This window comes from Salvelinus fontinalis, chromosome 34 (genome assembly GCF_029448725.1).
Source record: "Salvelinus fontinalis isolate EN_2023a chromosome 34, ASM2944872v1, whole genome shotgun sequence".
NCBI lineage: Eukaryota > Metazoa > Chordata > Actinopteri > Salmoniformes > Salmonidae > Salvelinus > Salvelinus fontinalis.
In genome coordinates, this window is record NC_074698.1 from 3,800,697 (window position 1) to 3,815,256 (window position 14,560).

At 42.7% G+C, this 14,560-nt stretch overlaps 1 pseudogene; it reads left to right on the plus strand.

Moving 5' to 3' along the window:
* LOC129833903 (RAD52 motif-containing protein 1-like) overlaps positions 1 to 14,560 on the plus strand; it is a 30,241-nt pseudogene that overhangs the window by 7,101 nt on the left and 8,580 nt on the right.

Here is a 14,560-nt window from a genome sequence, read left to right on the forward strand (position 1 = left end):
CCAGAGCCGCCAACCAGACAGGATCTGCCAGAGCCGCCAACCAGACAGGATCTGCCAGAGCCGCCAACCAGACAGGATCTGCCAGAGCCGCCAACCAGACAGGATCTGCCAGAGCCGCCAACCAGACAGGATCTGCCAGAGCCGCCAACCAGACAGGATCTGCCAGATCCGTCAGCCAGCCATGAGCAGCCAGATCCGTCAGCCAGCCATGAGCAGCCAGATCCGTCAGCCAGCCATGAGCAGCCAGATCCGTCAGCCAGCCATGAGCAGCCAGATCCGTCAGCCAGCCATGAGCAGCCAGATCCGTCAGCCAGCCATGAGCAGCCAGATCCGTCAGCCAGCCATGAGCAGCCAGATCCGTCAGCCAGCCATGAGCAGCCAGATCCGTCAGCCAGCCATGAGCAGCCAGATCCGTCAGCCAGCCATGAGCAGCCAGATCCGTCAGCCAGCCATGAGCAGCCAGATCCGTCAGCCAGCCATGAGCAGCCAGATCCGTTAGCCAGCCATGGGCCGTCCCTCAGTCCGGAGCTGCCGTCCCTCAGTCCGGAGCTGCCGTCCCTCAGTCCGGAGCTGCCGTCCCTCAGTCCGGAGCTGCCGTCCCTCAGTCCGGAGCTGCCGTCCCTCAGTCCGGAGCTGCCGTCCCTCAGTCCGGAGCTGCCGTCCCTCAGTCCGGAGCTGCCGTCCCTCAGTCCGGAGCTGCCGTCCCTTAGTCCGGGGCTGCCCCTTAGTCCGGAACTGCCCCTTAATCCAGTGGGGTTAATGTGGAGGGTGGCCATTTGGAGGAAGCTACGGAGGCGGTTAGTGACTGTGGTGGGGTGGGGACCACGACCAGTGCCGGAGCCGCCACCGTGGAAGGAAGCCCACCCAGACCCTCCCCTAGACTGTGTGCTGGTGCGCCCGGAGTTCGCACCTTAAGGGGGGGGTTATGTCACGCCCTGGCCTTAGTATTCTTTGTTTTCTTTATTATTTTAGTTAGGTCAGGGTGTGACATGGGAAATGTTTGTTTTGTCGGTTTTGGGTGGTTATATGGTAAAGGGGGTGTTGGGTGTAGTGTATGGGTTTACGTTTATTAGCTTCACGGTCGTTTATTGTTTTTGTTAGTTTGTAAGTGTTTTGTTTCGTTTTTTCTTCTTCAAAATAAAAGGAAGATGGCTTATTTTCCACATGCTGCGTTTTGGTCCGTCTCTCCCCCACACGATCGTGACAAAATCTTATGTTTATATGACTCTGATGATGAAGAAATATAAAATATTACTGTAAAGGACTAAGTTAAATATTTAGGTATACATCTGCCAAAAAAACACTTAGGCAGAAAACATATGAGTTTCTCTCCTAAAATTAAGAAAATAAAAAAGATATTTAAAAATTGGCTACAAAGGGATCTTTCTATACTTGGGAGAGTACTTCTGTCCAGGGCAGAGGGACTGTCTCGCTTTGTGTATCCCTCATTATCTTTATTTGTAAATCCCTCTACTTGTAAAGAGATCAACAAGACATTTCTTGACATCTGGAAAAATAAGTCTCACAAACTAAAAACGTCAGTCCTCTCTAATAAAAGAGCTGAAGGCGGTTTGGAAGTGTTGGATGTTGTCGACATAAATAACACTTTCAAGATCAATCAATCAAATGTATTTAAAAAGCCCTTCTTACAGCAGCTGATGTCACAAAGTGCTGTACAGAAACCCAGCCTAAAACCCCAAACATCAAGCAATGCAGGTGTAGAAGCACGGTTGAAAATATGTTTGATCAATACTGATTCAGTATGGTATTTCATTCCAAATAATGTGTTTAATAAGTTGGGAGGACTACAATTTTTACTGAAATGTAATTATATTCCTGAAAGATTACCCGCTAAATTGGCTAGGTTTCACCAACAAGCTTTAATGGCCTGCACAATTTTCCCCCCACATGAAGCTCTTTCGTGGAAAAATTCAGACATAACTGTAAGGAATAAGTCGTTGTTCTACCCCAGCTGGCATGAGAGAAATATTGACATTGTTCTTGATGTTTTTGACAACAGGGGTAATATTCTTACATATGAACAATTTATAACATTGAATAAGTTTCCAATACCTTTCAGAGTTTATTTCTGTGATCAAAGCTATTCCCAGTGGGTCTAACTACCCTAATGAAAACTCATCTTAGCTTTGGTAATGATCACTAAGCTTATCCAAAACTCAGTTTGGAAGGCGTTGGCTTACTTGAGAAATCTTGTTGTAATAAATATATATCCATTCACAGAACCAACTTTACTCCTAGAGGAAAAATTTCTGGAACATGCTTATTCCTGACATTCTCCGGAAAAAAATCTTGGTTAAGGACTTACAAATATTGCATACCAAACAAATTTAAGGAAGTGCACTTTAAAAATCTGCATAAGATATATCCATGAAATTCTATGTTGTCCAAATTTGTGGCTATTGATGATATTTTCTGTGAAAAAGAAGGTGAGAATCTGACTCACTTGTTCTTTGAATGTAAATTTGTGTCAGAATTTTGGGAAAACCTTGCAGAATACTTATTTACCATTATGAACATTACCCATGTTTTTTACATGAAGGATATAATATGTTACTATTGCAATGATAACAAGACCATTGAAATGATTGTGAAATGTTTTATTCTTGTTGCCAAATACTTTATACACAACCAAAATTCCAGAATTCTAATACCAAAATTACACATTTTTTTATTTAATTGAATTATCTTGTTAAGACATTATCCTTAGTGAATAACAACAAGAATAACATCTTTCTGAATCATTATAATGAGATTTTTTTTTAGAGTGAATACAACTACAATTTTAAATTTTATAAAAATTATTTGATATTTGTTGTATGTTTTAGTACTTTCTTGTTAATACCTGTGTTTTGTTTTGTTAGACATGTTTGATGTAGCAATGTAAAGTTGTTGATTTTTGTATTATGAATAAAAAAATACACATTTTTAAAAAAGGGGCGAGGGAAGGAATGGTTTTTAAATAGACCACCCTTGGCCGGAAATGTGTTACTCGTTCATCCCGCGATGACTCTGTTTTCAGCCACCGGTAACTTGTGGGTGCTTTATATGCGCTACAGTCAATTATGAGTGCATGTCGGATTAAGTGTTGCTTTAATCTACATCCGCGCCCGGGGAGCAGTCGGTTAACTGCCTTGCTCATGGGCAGAACGACAAGAGTTTTACCTCTTCAGCTCCGGGATTCGATGCAGCAAGCTTTCTGTTACTAGCCCAACGCTCCTACCCGCCAGCCTATGTAAAGTAGGCTAATAAGTGATTTTCACTTGAAAGGAATCCATCTGGAACATCTTCTGTAACTTTGGACCGCTGTATCTGGTCAAGGTGTCCCAATGCTGCCGTGGTCGAGCCAGGGTTTTATGCTCTAGTCAAGTACTTCTCCGCAGCCCAGGCATCTAAAGCACAGAGAGCAACACACGGAAGAGGCTTTTTACAGAGCTCTCCTTTGAAGGTAAAGGAACCGAGAGAAACTTACTCACATGTTGTAGACTATAGAGCCCCACAGTGGAGGTGTCATAATACCCATAAAACCTAGCGGTCAAACGGGAAAATGTTTTTTCCACTGTTCGTTTTTCACATATGGGATTTCAGAAACACTTAAAATAAGGGTTTTGTTTCGTGTAAGCTTACCCTGGTGTGATGTTTTGATAACCATGTCAATCTCTAGGACAAGGTGACTTTTATCAATATATTAGGCTCTATTTACTCTGATTCAAAAATGATAATTAGAGTCAAAGTAGACATGCAAAATGACAAATCCCTGCAAGCCCTTGCACATCATATCTAGCTGACACCTATTTATTTATTTATTTAATTTTTTCAGGTAAGTTGACTGAGAACACGTTCTCATTTGCAGCAACGACCTGGGGAATAGTTACAGGGGAGAGGAGGGGGATGAATGAGCCAATTGTAAACTGGGGATTATTAGGTGACCATGATGGTTTGAGGGCCAGATTGGGAATTTAGCCAGGACACCGTGGTTAACACCCCTACTCTTACCATAAGTGCCATGGGATCTTTAATGACCTCAGAGAGTCAGGACACCCGTTTAACGTCCCATCCGAAAGACGGCACCCTATACAGGACAGTGTCCACAATCACTGCCCTGGGGCATTGGGATATTTTTTAGACCAGAGGAAAGAGTGCCTCCTACTGGCCCTCCAACACCACTTCCAGCAGCATCTGGTCTCCCATCCAGGGACTGACCAGGACCAACCCTGCTTATCTTCAGAAGCAAGCCAGCAGTGGTATCCTGCTGGCTGACACCTATGCTAACAGGTATTGTGTTAATTTAAAACTGGCACAACAATTAAGCCAATTTATTCATGACTACATTTAGCTAACATTAGATAGTTAATCCAGAGATTCTTACCTTTGCCTTGATTCGTCAGTCTCGTCCAGATCAGTTGTAGTTCTTTATGATAGCCACATTAGCAGCTAATTAGCGTTTCATTTTTGAGGGTTAAAGACAGGAAAATATATTGATAAAAGTTACCTTGTCCTAGAGAGATTTACACGGTTATCAAATTGTCTCGCCAGGGTAAGCTTACACGAAACACAGACCTTATTTTAAGTGTTTCTAAAATTCCATATGGGAGAAATTGGTGGGAAAACGATTCCTTGTTTACCACTTTGTTTTTGAGTATTGACTCATACGGTGGTACTCTATTGTATAATTTAGTGCTTGTAGTTCTCATCAAATCAAATTTTAAATCAAATTTATTTATTTATGTTACATCAGCTGATATCTCAAAGTGCTGTACAGAAACCCAGCCTAAAACCCCAAACAGCAAGCAATGCAAGTGTAGAAGCCCCGATTATCAAACATAAATCCCCAACATAGATATCAAAATACACTCCAAATTAATTTATTAAGTTGTGTTATTTCAAAAGATCATTGCTTATGTGACATGTGTATATATTTTCAACCAAGCGCTTTCCCCCCCATTTTAAAACAACTTCGAGGCCCCTGAGTAGTATTTTTCTCACAGCTGCTGTGAACCATCACATTAACACTTGACCAATAACTAATACCAGACCTTGACCTGTAGATGGCAATGTCTTACCACTCCATGATGATTTGTAGACCGGCCTCTTTGCTGGTAGACTCTGCTCTGCTGCACTTTCTGCCCTAAACACTGTTCACCATATAACCATTGTAATGATTGACATTTTAGAACTGATTGTACATTCTCTGTCTGTTCTCCAGGTAAAGCTGAGCACAAAGCAGTACCCAAACTTCATTCACAACTCCAAGCCACTGAGCCATCGCAAGTGTCAGGACTTTGCCAATCACTACATGGCATTTAGTGGATGGCGCACCCACATTGTTACAGTAAGGAGCAGCAATGCCCAGAGATTTATCTCTTTAATGTTCCAATAATATGTTACATTATGATACAACAGATACAATCTTTGTTTGGTTAGGTGGGTGTAGCCAATGTGAAATCGCTAGCTAGTTAGCTTTGTGTGAGCAAGACATTAAAGGATTTTTGTATAAAGACATTAAAAGATTGACAACACGAGAATCGCTATTATTTGCAAAGTACAGGAATTTGACCTGGTGAAATGGTGGTGACAGGGTCCTTATAATAAATAGAATACAGTGCAGTCAAGGCTCTGGCTGGGCCACTCCAGGACATTCAGAGACTTGACCTGAAGCCACTCCTGCGTTGTCCTGTTTGCCCCAGACGGAGGTCCTGAGTGCTCTGGAGCAGGTTTTCAACAAGGATCTCTCTGTACTTTGCACCGTTCATCTTTGCCTCAATCCTGACTAGTCTCCCAGTCCCTGCTGCTGAAAAACATCCCCACAGCATGATGCTGCAACAACCATCCTTCACTGTAGAGATTGTGCCAGGTTTCTTCCAGACGTGACGCTTGGCATTTAGGCCAAAGAGTTCAATCTTAGTTTCATCAGACCAGAGAGTCTTGTTTCTCATGGTCTGAGAGTCTTTAGGTGCCCTTTGGCAAACTCCAAGCGGGCTGTCATGTGCCTTTTACTGAGTAGTGGCTTCCGTTAGGCCACTCTACCATAAAAGCCTGATTGGTGGACTGCTGTAGAGATGGTTGTCCTTCTGGAAGTTTCTCCCATCTCCACAGAGGAACGCTAGAGCTCTGTCAGAATGGCCAGAATGGTCACCTCCCTGTCCAAAGCCCTTCTCCCCCGATTGCTCAGTTTGGCCGGGTGACCAGCTCTAGGAAGAGTCTTGGTGGTTCCAAACTTCTTCCTTTTAAGAATGGAGGCCACTGTGTCCTTGGGGGGCCTTCAATGCTGCAGAAATGTTTTGGTACCCTTCCCCAGATCTGTGCCTCTACACAATCCTGTCTCGGAGCTCTATGGACAATTCATTCGACCTCATGACTTGGTTTTTACTCTGACATGCACAGTCAACTGTGAGACATTATATAGACAGGTCTGTGCCTTTTCTAAATCATGTCCAATCAACTGAATTTACCACAGGTGGACTCCAATCAAGTTGTAGAAACATCTCAAGGATGATAAATGGAAACAGGATGCACCATAGCTCAATTTTGAGTCTCATAGCAAAGGGTCTTAATACTTATCCAAATAAGGTATTTATGTTTTGAATTTCTTATAAATTGGCAAACATTTCTAAACCTGTTTTTGCTTTGTCATTATGGGGTATTGTGTGTAGATTGCTGAGGATTTTGTTTTATTTAATCCATTTTAGAACTTAACAAAATGTGGGAAAAGTCAAGGGGTCTGCAAACTTTCCGAATTGACAGAATATAGACAAAATAATTTACGCATACTTTTGCCCAACTCAGGGTTAGTTGACATAAAGGTGTTGATTTCTAATTGCCTTTCCAAAATGTCGGTGTTATTCTCGGAACAGAGCATTCCAGTACCCTGATCCACATTGATGGCAATATATAGGTTCATGAATAGGGATGACACCGAAACTAGGTATTAAACGGGCCCCGGGGCAAAATTATGAAAGACCGTAGTATCGATAAGCTTCGATGTTATCGGTTCTGCTTTCGGTACTGGAGAAATTAAGTAAATAGATTTCCTATTTATTACTGCTACATAAACGATATCTTGCACATTTTATCCCACCAACCGTTTCTAATTTGCAATCAAATTAAGACATTCGTCTATGATGCATTTTCGCTATTCCCAATCCAGAAGAGAGATCTCTCTCGCGCGTCTCTCACACGTTACAGCACCCTGCTCGTAGTTAGTGACAATGGCTGAGAGAGCAACACGTACAAAAGTGTGGTTACACTTTGCTGACAATGCTCGTTGCCACAATTGCAACAAGACTTTTGCTCGTGTTTCCGCCCTTACAAGCAATCTGTCCAAACATCTATCGACAGTGCATCATGTACAGACAGAGAAATCCACCGTTTTCGACTCGCGATCTACGTTATGTACGTATGCTAGCAGCCTAAAGCCCACACACGGAGTTAACAAAATTATGCAACATGGGTTCATGATCAAAAGGAACCATTAGCCAGCTGATTGCTGGCAGCTAGTGGGAGGATGATTTAGGAGAGGGTGAATGAGTGCCACCTAGCCGTGACCAAGTTCATAGTGAAAGGCCTACACCCCTTTGCAGCATTGGAGTCCAAGGGCTTTAGGTAACAAAAAGTCTGTCAGTATATACACTGCTCAAAAAAATAAAGGGAACACTTAAACAACACAATGTAACTCCAAGTCAATCACACTTCTGTGAAATCAAACTGTCCACTTAGGAAGCAACACTGATTGACAATAAATTTCACATGCTGTTGTGCAAATGGAATAGACAAAAGGTGGAAATTATAGGCAATTAGCAAGAAACCCCCAATAAAGGAGTGATTCTGCAGGTGGTGACCACAGACCACTTCTCAGTTCCTATGCTTCCTGGCTGATGTTTTGGTCACTTTTGAATGCTGGCGGTGCTCTCACTCTAGTGGTAGCATGAGACGGAGTCTACAACCCACACAAGTGGCTCAGGTAGTGCAGCTCATCCAGGATGGCACATCAATGCGAGCTGTGGCAAGAAGGTTTGCTGTGTCTGTCAGCGTAGTAACCAGAGCATGGAGGCGCTACCAGGAGACAGGCCAGTACATCAGGAGACGTGGAGGAGGCCGTAGGAGGGCAACAACCCAGCAGCAGGACCGAGGAGGAGGAGGTAGCTCAGCAGGAGGTAGCTCCGCCTTTGAGCAGGAGGAGCACTGCCAGAGCCCTGCAAAATGACCTCCAGCAGGCCACAAATGTGCATGTGTCTGCTCAAACGGTCAGAAACAGACTCCATGAGGGTGGTATGAGGGCCCGACGTCCACAGGTGGGGGTTGTGCTTACAGCCCAACACCGTGCAGGACGTTTGGCATTTGCCAGAGAACACCAAGATTGGCAAATTCGCCACTGGCGCCCTGTGCTCTTCACAGATGAAAGCAGGTTCACACTGAGCACATGAGCACATGTGACAGACGTGACAGAGTCTGGAAACGCCGTGGAGAACGTTCTGCTGGCTGCAGCATCCTCCAGCATGACCGGTTTGGCGGTGGGTCAGTCATGGTGTGGGGTGGCATTTCTTTGTGGGGCCGCACAGCCCTCCATGTGCTCGCCAGAGGTAGCCTGACTCCCATTAGGTACCGAGATGAGATCCTCAGAGCCCTTGTGAGACCATATGCTGACACATGCACATTTGTGGCCTGCTGGAGGTCATTTTGCAGGCCTCTGGCAGTGCTCCTCCTGCTCAAAGGCGGAGGTAGCGGTCCTGCTGCTGGGTTGTTGCCCTCCTACGGCCTCCTCCACGTCTCCTGATGTACTGACCTGTCTCCTGGTAGCGCCTCCATGCTCTGGAAATAACAAAAGAATCGATAAGAATACTGTTAAAGTACCGGCTCGATAAGCAGTATCGGTAAGAGTAGTTAAAATCTTAACCATACCCATGAAGCCTATTTAACTTTTAATGCCGTCATCTCGGTTTTCATTTTAAATCAAACTTTATTTGTCACATGCGCCGAATACAACAAGTGTAGACCTTACCGTGAAATGCTTACTTACAAGCCCTTAACCAACAGTGCAGTTCAAGAAGAAAATACTTACCAAGTAGACTAAAATAAAAAGTTATAATAAAAAGTAACACAATAAGAATAACGAGGCTATATACAGGGGTCACCGGTACCGAGTCAGTGTGCGGGGGTACAGGCTAGTTGAGGTAATCTGTACATGTAGGTGGGGGCGAAGTGACTATGCATAGGTAACAAACAAACAGTAGCAGCAGTGTACAAAATGGAGGGGGGAGTTGGTCAATGTAAATTGTCCAGTGGCGATTTTAATTAATTGTTCAGCAGTCTAATGGCTTGGGGGTGGAAGCTATTGACGAGCCTTTTGGTCCTAGACTTGGTGCTCCGGTACAGCTTGCCGTGCGGTAGCAGAGAAAACAGTCTATAACTTGGGTGACTGGAGTCTCTGACAATTTTATGGGCTTTCCTCTGACACCGCCTATTATATAGGTCCTGGACGGCAGGAATCTTAGCCCCAGTGATTAACTGGGCCGTTCGCACTACCCTCTGTAGCGCCTTACTGTCAGATGCCGAGCAGTTGCCATACCAGGCGGTGATGCAACCAGTCAGGATGCTCTCAATGGTTCAGCTGTAGAACCTTTTGAGGATCTGGGGACACATGACAAATCTTTTCAGTCTCATGAGGGGGTAAAGGTTTTGTCGTGCCCTCTTCACGACTGTCTTGGTATGTTTGGACCATGATAGTTCATTGGTGATGTGGACACCAAGGAACTTGAAACTCCCGACCCGCTCCACTACAGCCCTGTCGATGGTTTTATCTTTCACTTGTTTGTAACAATTGGAAATACTTTGGCAACTTTGTATTTGTAGTTAACTTCATTCTGAAGTGATTGGTGGTCAATCTCAGACAGATGACTAGCCTAAACATCTTGATTCTATGTTTAGCAGAGATATTCTGTGAATAAAGTGACGTGGAAGGGCAAAACACATCCAACGATGCACTTTGGCTACTCTACGAGTGGTCTGGATCACTTGTAGATGTGCAAAGATTTTTAAGATCGTTACTAACGAAATAAGGGAATACAAATGTAATCACAAAAACACAAATCTGCTGTACTCAAGTTGTACTTGAATGCAGGATGGAGCGAGAGGATGTCCTACAGGATGAGGATCTGGAAGGACTCATAAGTGTACCACACTGTTCTCTTACAGCAATTATTCCACACATTCGATTGCCATTGTATTCTTTTAATTGTTTTCTACCCACATGGGTTGCTTAGTCTGTATGTATTTTGGCCATTGTAGTATTTACAAAAATTGCCAGTGCAGTTTACATTATTGGCAACTTTACTGGACAGTCACTGGTGTTAACTTTATGTAATATTAACTTTAGTATTCTACTTTATGACTTCATGTAACTGCTTATGTCATTGTGTATTCTGCGTAATGCAGTCTTGTTGAACGCAAGCGTTAATGAAATCTAAATCAAATCTGATCTCAGGAATCAACATCCTTTCTTTTTATTTCTTTGTCAGGTGAATGACATACCCTGGAGTTAATTTGACCCTGACGGCCAGGAGGAAAATGAGGATATACCGTGGGAACTCAGTGTCAACATGTGACATGTACCTGGAGACAGTTCACCTGTGTTCACCTGCACTTACTGTGTTCAAGTTGGTGCCAAATAACAACTTGACATTTCCTGTTACTTTTTAAAGAATGTACCTGGTAAAATGTTATGGAATCTTTTGTGGAAATACCTTTATTAAACTGTATATCTTGACGTACTACTACTGCATGTAACATGCTTTTGAAATTCTGCATTGTTTATGAACTTTTGACAATTCAATATTTTATTAAAAGCACAAGTGGATCTTTCCTCATTATGTTGAAGTGTTTGTGTATCTTAGATAGAGAGAGAACTAGAGCAGCCAGTCAGTGTGTTTATGTTTTATGGTAAAAATGTGTCATAAATCATCAAATTAGATGATTAAGCAATGAGGCCGTAAAAGAGTCACAATCCGCCAGCAGGCACTGAGCGTTGGCTCGTGTGTGTGCGCCCCCCCCCCCCCCCACCAAGGAAACTAACTTCCTCAAACCGCTGCCAGTCTCACCAGCGCTATTTATGTCATGCCACGAGATCATATCACAATGTCTCAAAGGGAGTTTTCTTCTTTCATGTAGTTTTTTCCTTTCATTGTATTCGTTTTCTAATCTAAACATCTGCAGCCATGGATACCAAACTCCTCCCTATTCTAATCTGCCTCCGCGTCATTAGAAGTGTATGAGTGCATGGCAGACTATTTTACTGGAAGTCACTGTGGTGGATCAGTCATCTTATGATACTACACTGTATGTTATTGTCGGATGAAAGTGTAAACACATTTTTTGGTTACATGTGTTATGAGATTCGATGTTGGGAGGGAGCTTAGACTATTCCTCCACACAGAATCTTTCCAGATCTTTCCTTCTTCTGCTCATATGGACTGCCCTCTTCAATTCAAACCACAAGTTTTCAATGGGGTTCAAGTACAGAGACTGAGATGGACATTGCAAAACGTTGATTTTGTGGTCAATCAACAAGGGCTCCAGGACCAGTGGGATCCAAATAACATCAAAGATCCACCACCATATTTTACTGTAGGTATAAGGTCATTTTCTGAGTATGCTTCTATTTTTCAAGGTCAAAGGGCTCAAATGTTATTGTCATCTGACCATAGCACCGGTTCCAATCAGTGTCAATGCCGTTTATAAAACTCCAGATGGTCAGATGACATAAGAGTAGAGCTCTTTGGTGCCGAGAAAAAGGGAAGTGTATGCAGAAAAGTACCTCATACCTACAGTATACCTGAAACCTGAGAGGGCAGGCCTTAAGAGCAGACAAAGACGATCAAGGGTCTGGAATGATCTAAGATCCCTCGCAACGTATTCTCAAATCTCTTTCTCTGAGCAATTGTATGAGTATAAAATAATATAATTTCCCCCCAAAAAAATTTGCATACAGTATACTGTAGCTCAGTATTTATATTATTTACTGTATTTTATATACAGTCTTTTTTGCTCATCTTTATCAAGGGTGACAATAATTATGGACTTGACTGTATTGGCCAACACCTTTTGATTTGTGGATTAGAAGAGAAGTGGTTTATTGTCGGTTGCCTAAAGCCACAGGTCTGTGGTGTCTTCCGGGGTTACCTTGGTTTCACAGGTGTGGGCTGAAGTCGTGAGTCACTTCACAGCTCACACCTACCTTCGCAGCACTAGTTCTGCTAAATACCGACTAATGACACACTTTCGGTGGAAGTGGCAGACTGGCGGGATTTTAAAGACAATTATTGGGCCAAGGATGATGAGTAATACTTGACCTCAGAAGAAGATGAATAAATCCCCGATAAGAGACTGAGGTTTACAAAAGCAGACGCTATTTCCGGACCTTGTGAAAGTTTTTCCACCTCAGTCATATATTTTAGCATGTGAATTATTGAGTCAAATGAGCTGCGCTAAGGTTAATCCATAACTTTGACTTAAAAAAAGGAATTCAAATGTTACTACTGCAATAGCGTGAGACTATTCATTTAAATGTAATCGTTAATTGTCAATAAAAATGTCATGGTAAGTGATGATGAGAAAAAGCAATATGAAAAACTGACATTTAATACCATAACTTTTCTTTAGTGATTAGCGATATTCTGACAAATGTTGACATTTGGCCCTAATTCAGTGTCAGACCCGTCCAACTTGTCATATTCTAGGGTGTAGTTCTCATACAGATGTACCACAGCATGTATAGCCCCTTCATGAACTTCTACAGTAATAATAATCCCCTGTGAATCAGATGACATATTTCTGTTTTAGCCAGCAGTGCTTAAAAATCAGACCGATGATAATGTAGGTCTATGTGGTGAATCATAACACTTGTTGATTAATCGGGGTGTTTTGATATAGGTCCGTTTCAATCTCAAGTCAGTGAATCATATACTATAAAATATGATTCACCTCCATGTTTCTATTTCAGGTTTACATAATGAGCGGTGCAGGGTGTGTCATTCTGTTTACCCGTCTGGTTCCATTAGACATAAATCCTTTGATTCTCAATGAGCTCAACGGGCCCTCAGTCAAGCCTTACCATTTGACCAGACTACACCTAGCTGTAACCTGACATGATCACTACAGCAATAGGTTACATGCATGTACAGTGCCTTCAGGAAGTATTCACACCCCTTGACTTATTCCACATTTTGTTGTGTCACAGCCTGAATTGATTAAAAAAAATAATAATAATGTCACTGGCCTACACGCAATACCCCATAATCAAATCAAATCAAATTTTATTTGTCACATACACATGGTTAGCAGATGTTAATGCGAGTGTAGTGAAAGGCTTGTGCTTCTAGTTCCGACAATGCAGTAATAACCAACAAGTAATCTAACCTAACAATTCCACAACTACTACCTTAAACACACAAGTGTAGAGGGATAAAGAATATGTACATGAAGATATATGAATGAGTGATGGTAAAGAACGGCATAGGCAAGATGCAGTAGATGGTATAGAGTACAGTATATTTATATGAGATGAGTAATGTAGGGTATGTAAACATAAAGTGGCATAGTTTAAAGTGGCTAGTGAAACATGTATTACATAAAGATGGCAAGATGCAGTAGATGATATAGAGTACAGTATATACATATGAGATGAGTAATGTAGGGTATGTAAACATTATTTTAAGTGTCATTGTTTAAAGTGGCTAGTGATACATTTTTACATAATTTTCATCAATTCCCATTATTAAAGTGGCTGGAGTTGAGTCAGTATGTTGGCAGCGGCCACTAAATGTTAGTGATGGCTGTTTAACAGTCTGATGGCGTTGAGATAGAAGCTGTTTTTCAGTCTCTCGGTCCCTGCTTTGATGCACCTGTACTGACCTCGCCTTCTGGATGACAGCGGGGTGAACAGGCAGTGGCTTGGGTGGTTGTTGTCCTTGATGATCTTTATGGCCTTCCTGTGACATCGGGTGGTGTAGGTGTCCTGGAGGGCAGGTATTTTGCCCCCGGTGATGCGTTGTGCAGACCTCACTACCCTCTGGAGAGCCTTACGGTTGTGGGCGGAGCAGTTGCCGTACCAGGCGGTGATACAGCCCGACAGGATGCTCTCGATTGTGCATCTGAAGAAGTTTGTGAGTGCTTTTGGTGACAAGCCGAATTTCTTCAGCCTCCTTCTTCACAACGCTGTCTGTGTGGGTGGGCCAATTCAGTTTGTCCGTGATGTGTACACCGAGGAACTTAAACTTCTTGCAACTATAGGGGGTGCTGTTTCAAATTAGCATAATTGTCTCTACAGATTAAACTGCCTAGTACTCAATTCTTGCTCGTACAATATGCATATTATTGTTATTATTGGATAGAAAACACTCTCTAGTTTCTATAGCCGTTTTAATTATGTCTCTGAGTGGAACAGAACTCTTTCTACAGCGAAATCCATGACAGGCTTTGCGAAGGTCTGAGAGCGAAGCTCTGATCTCAGTTCAGTTTAAAGGCGTGTGTATATCCTATGGAACGACAC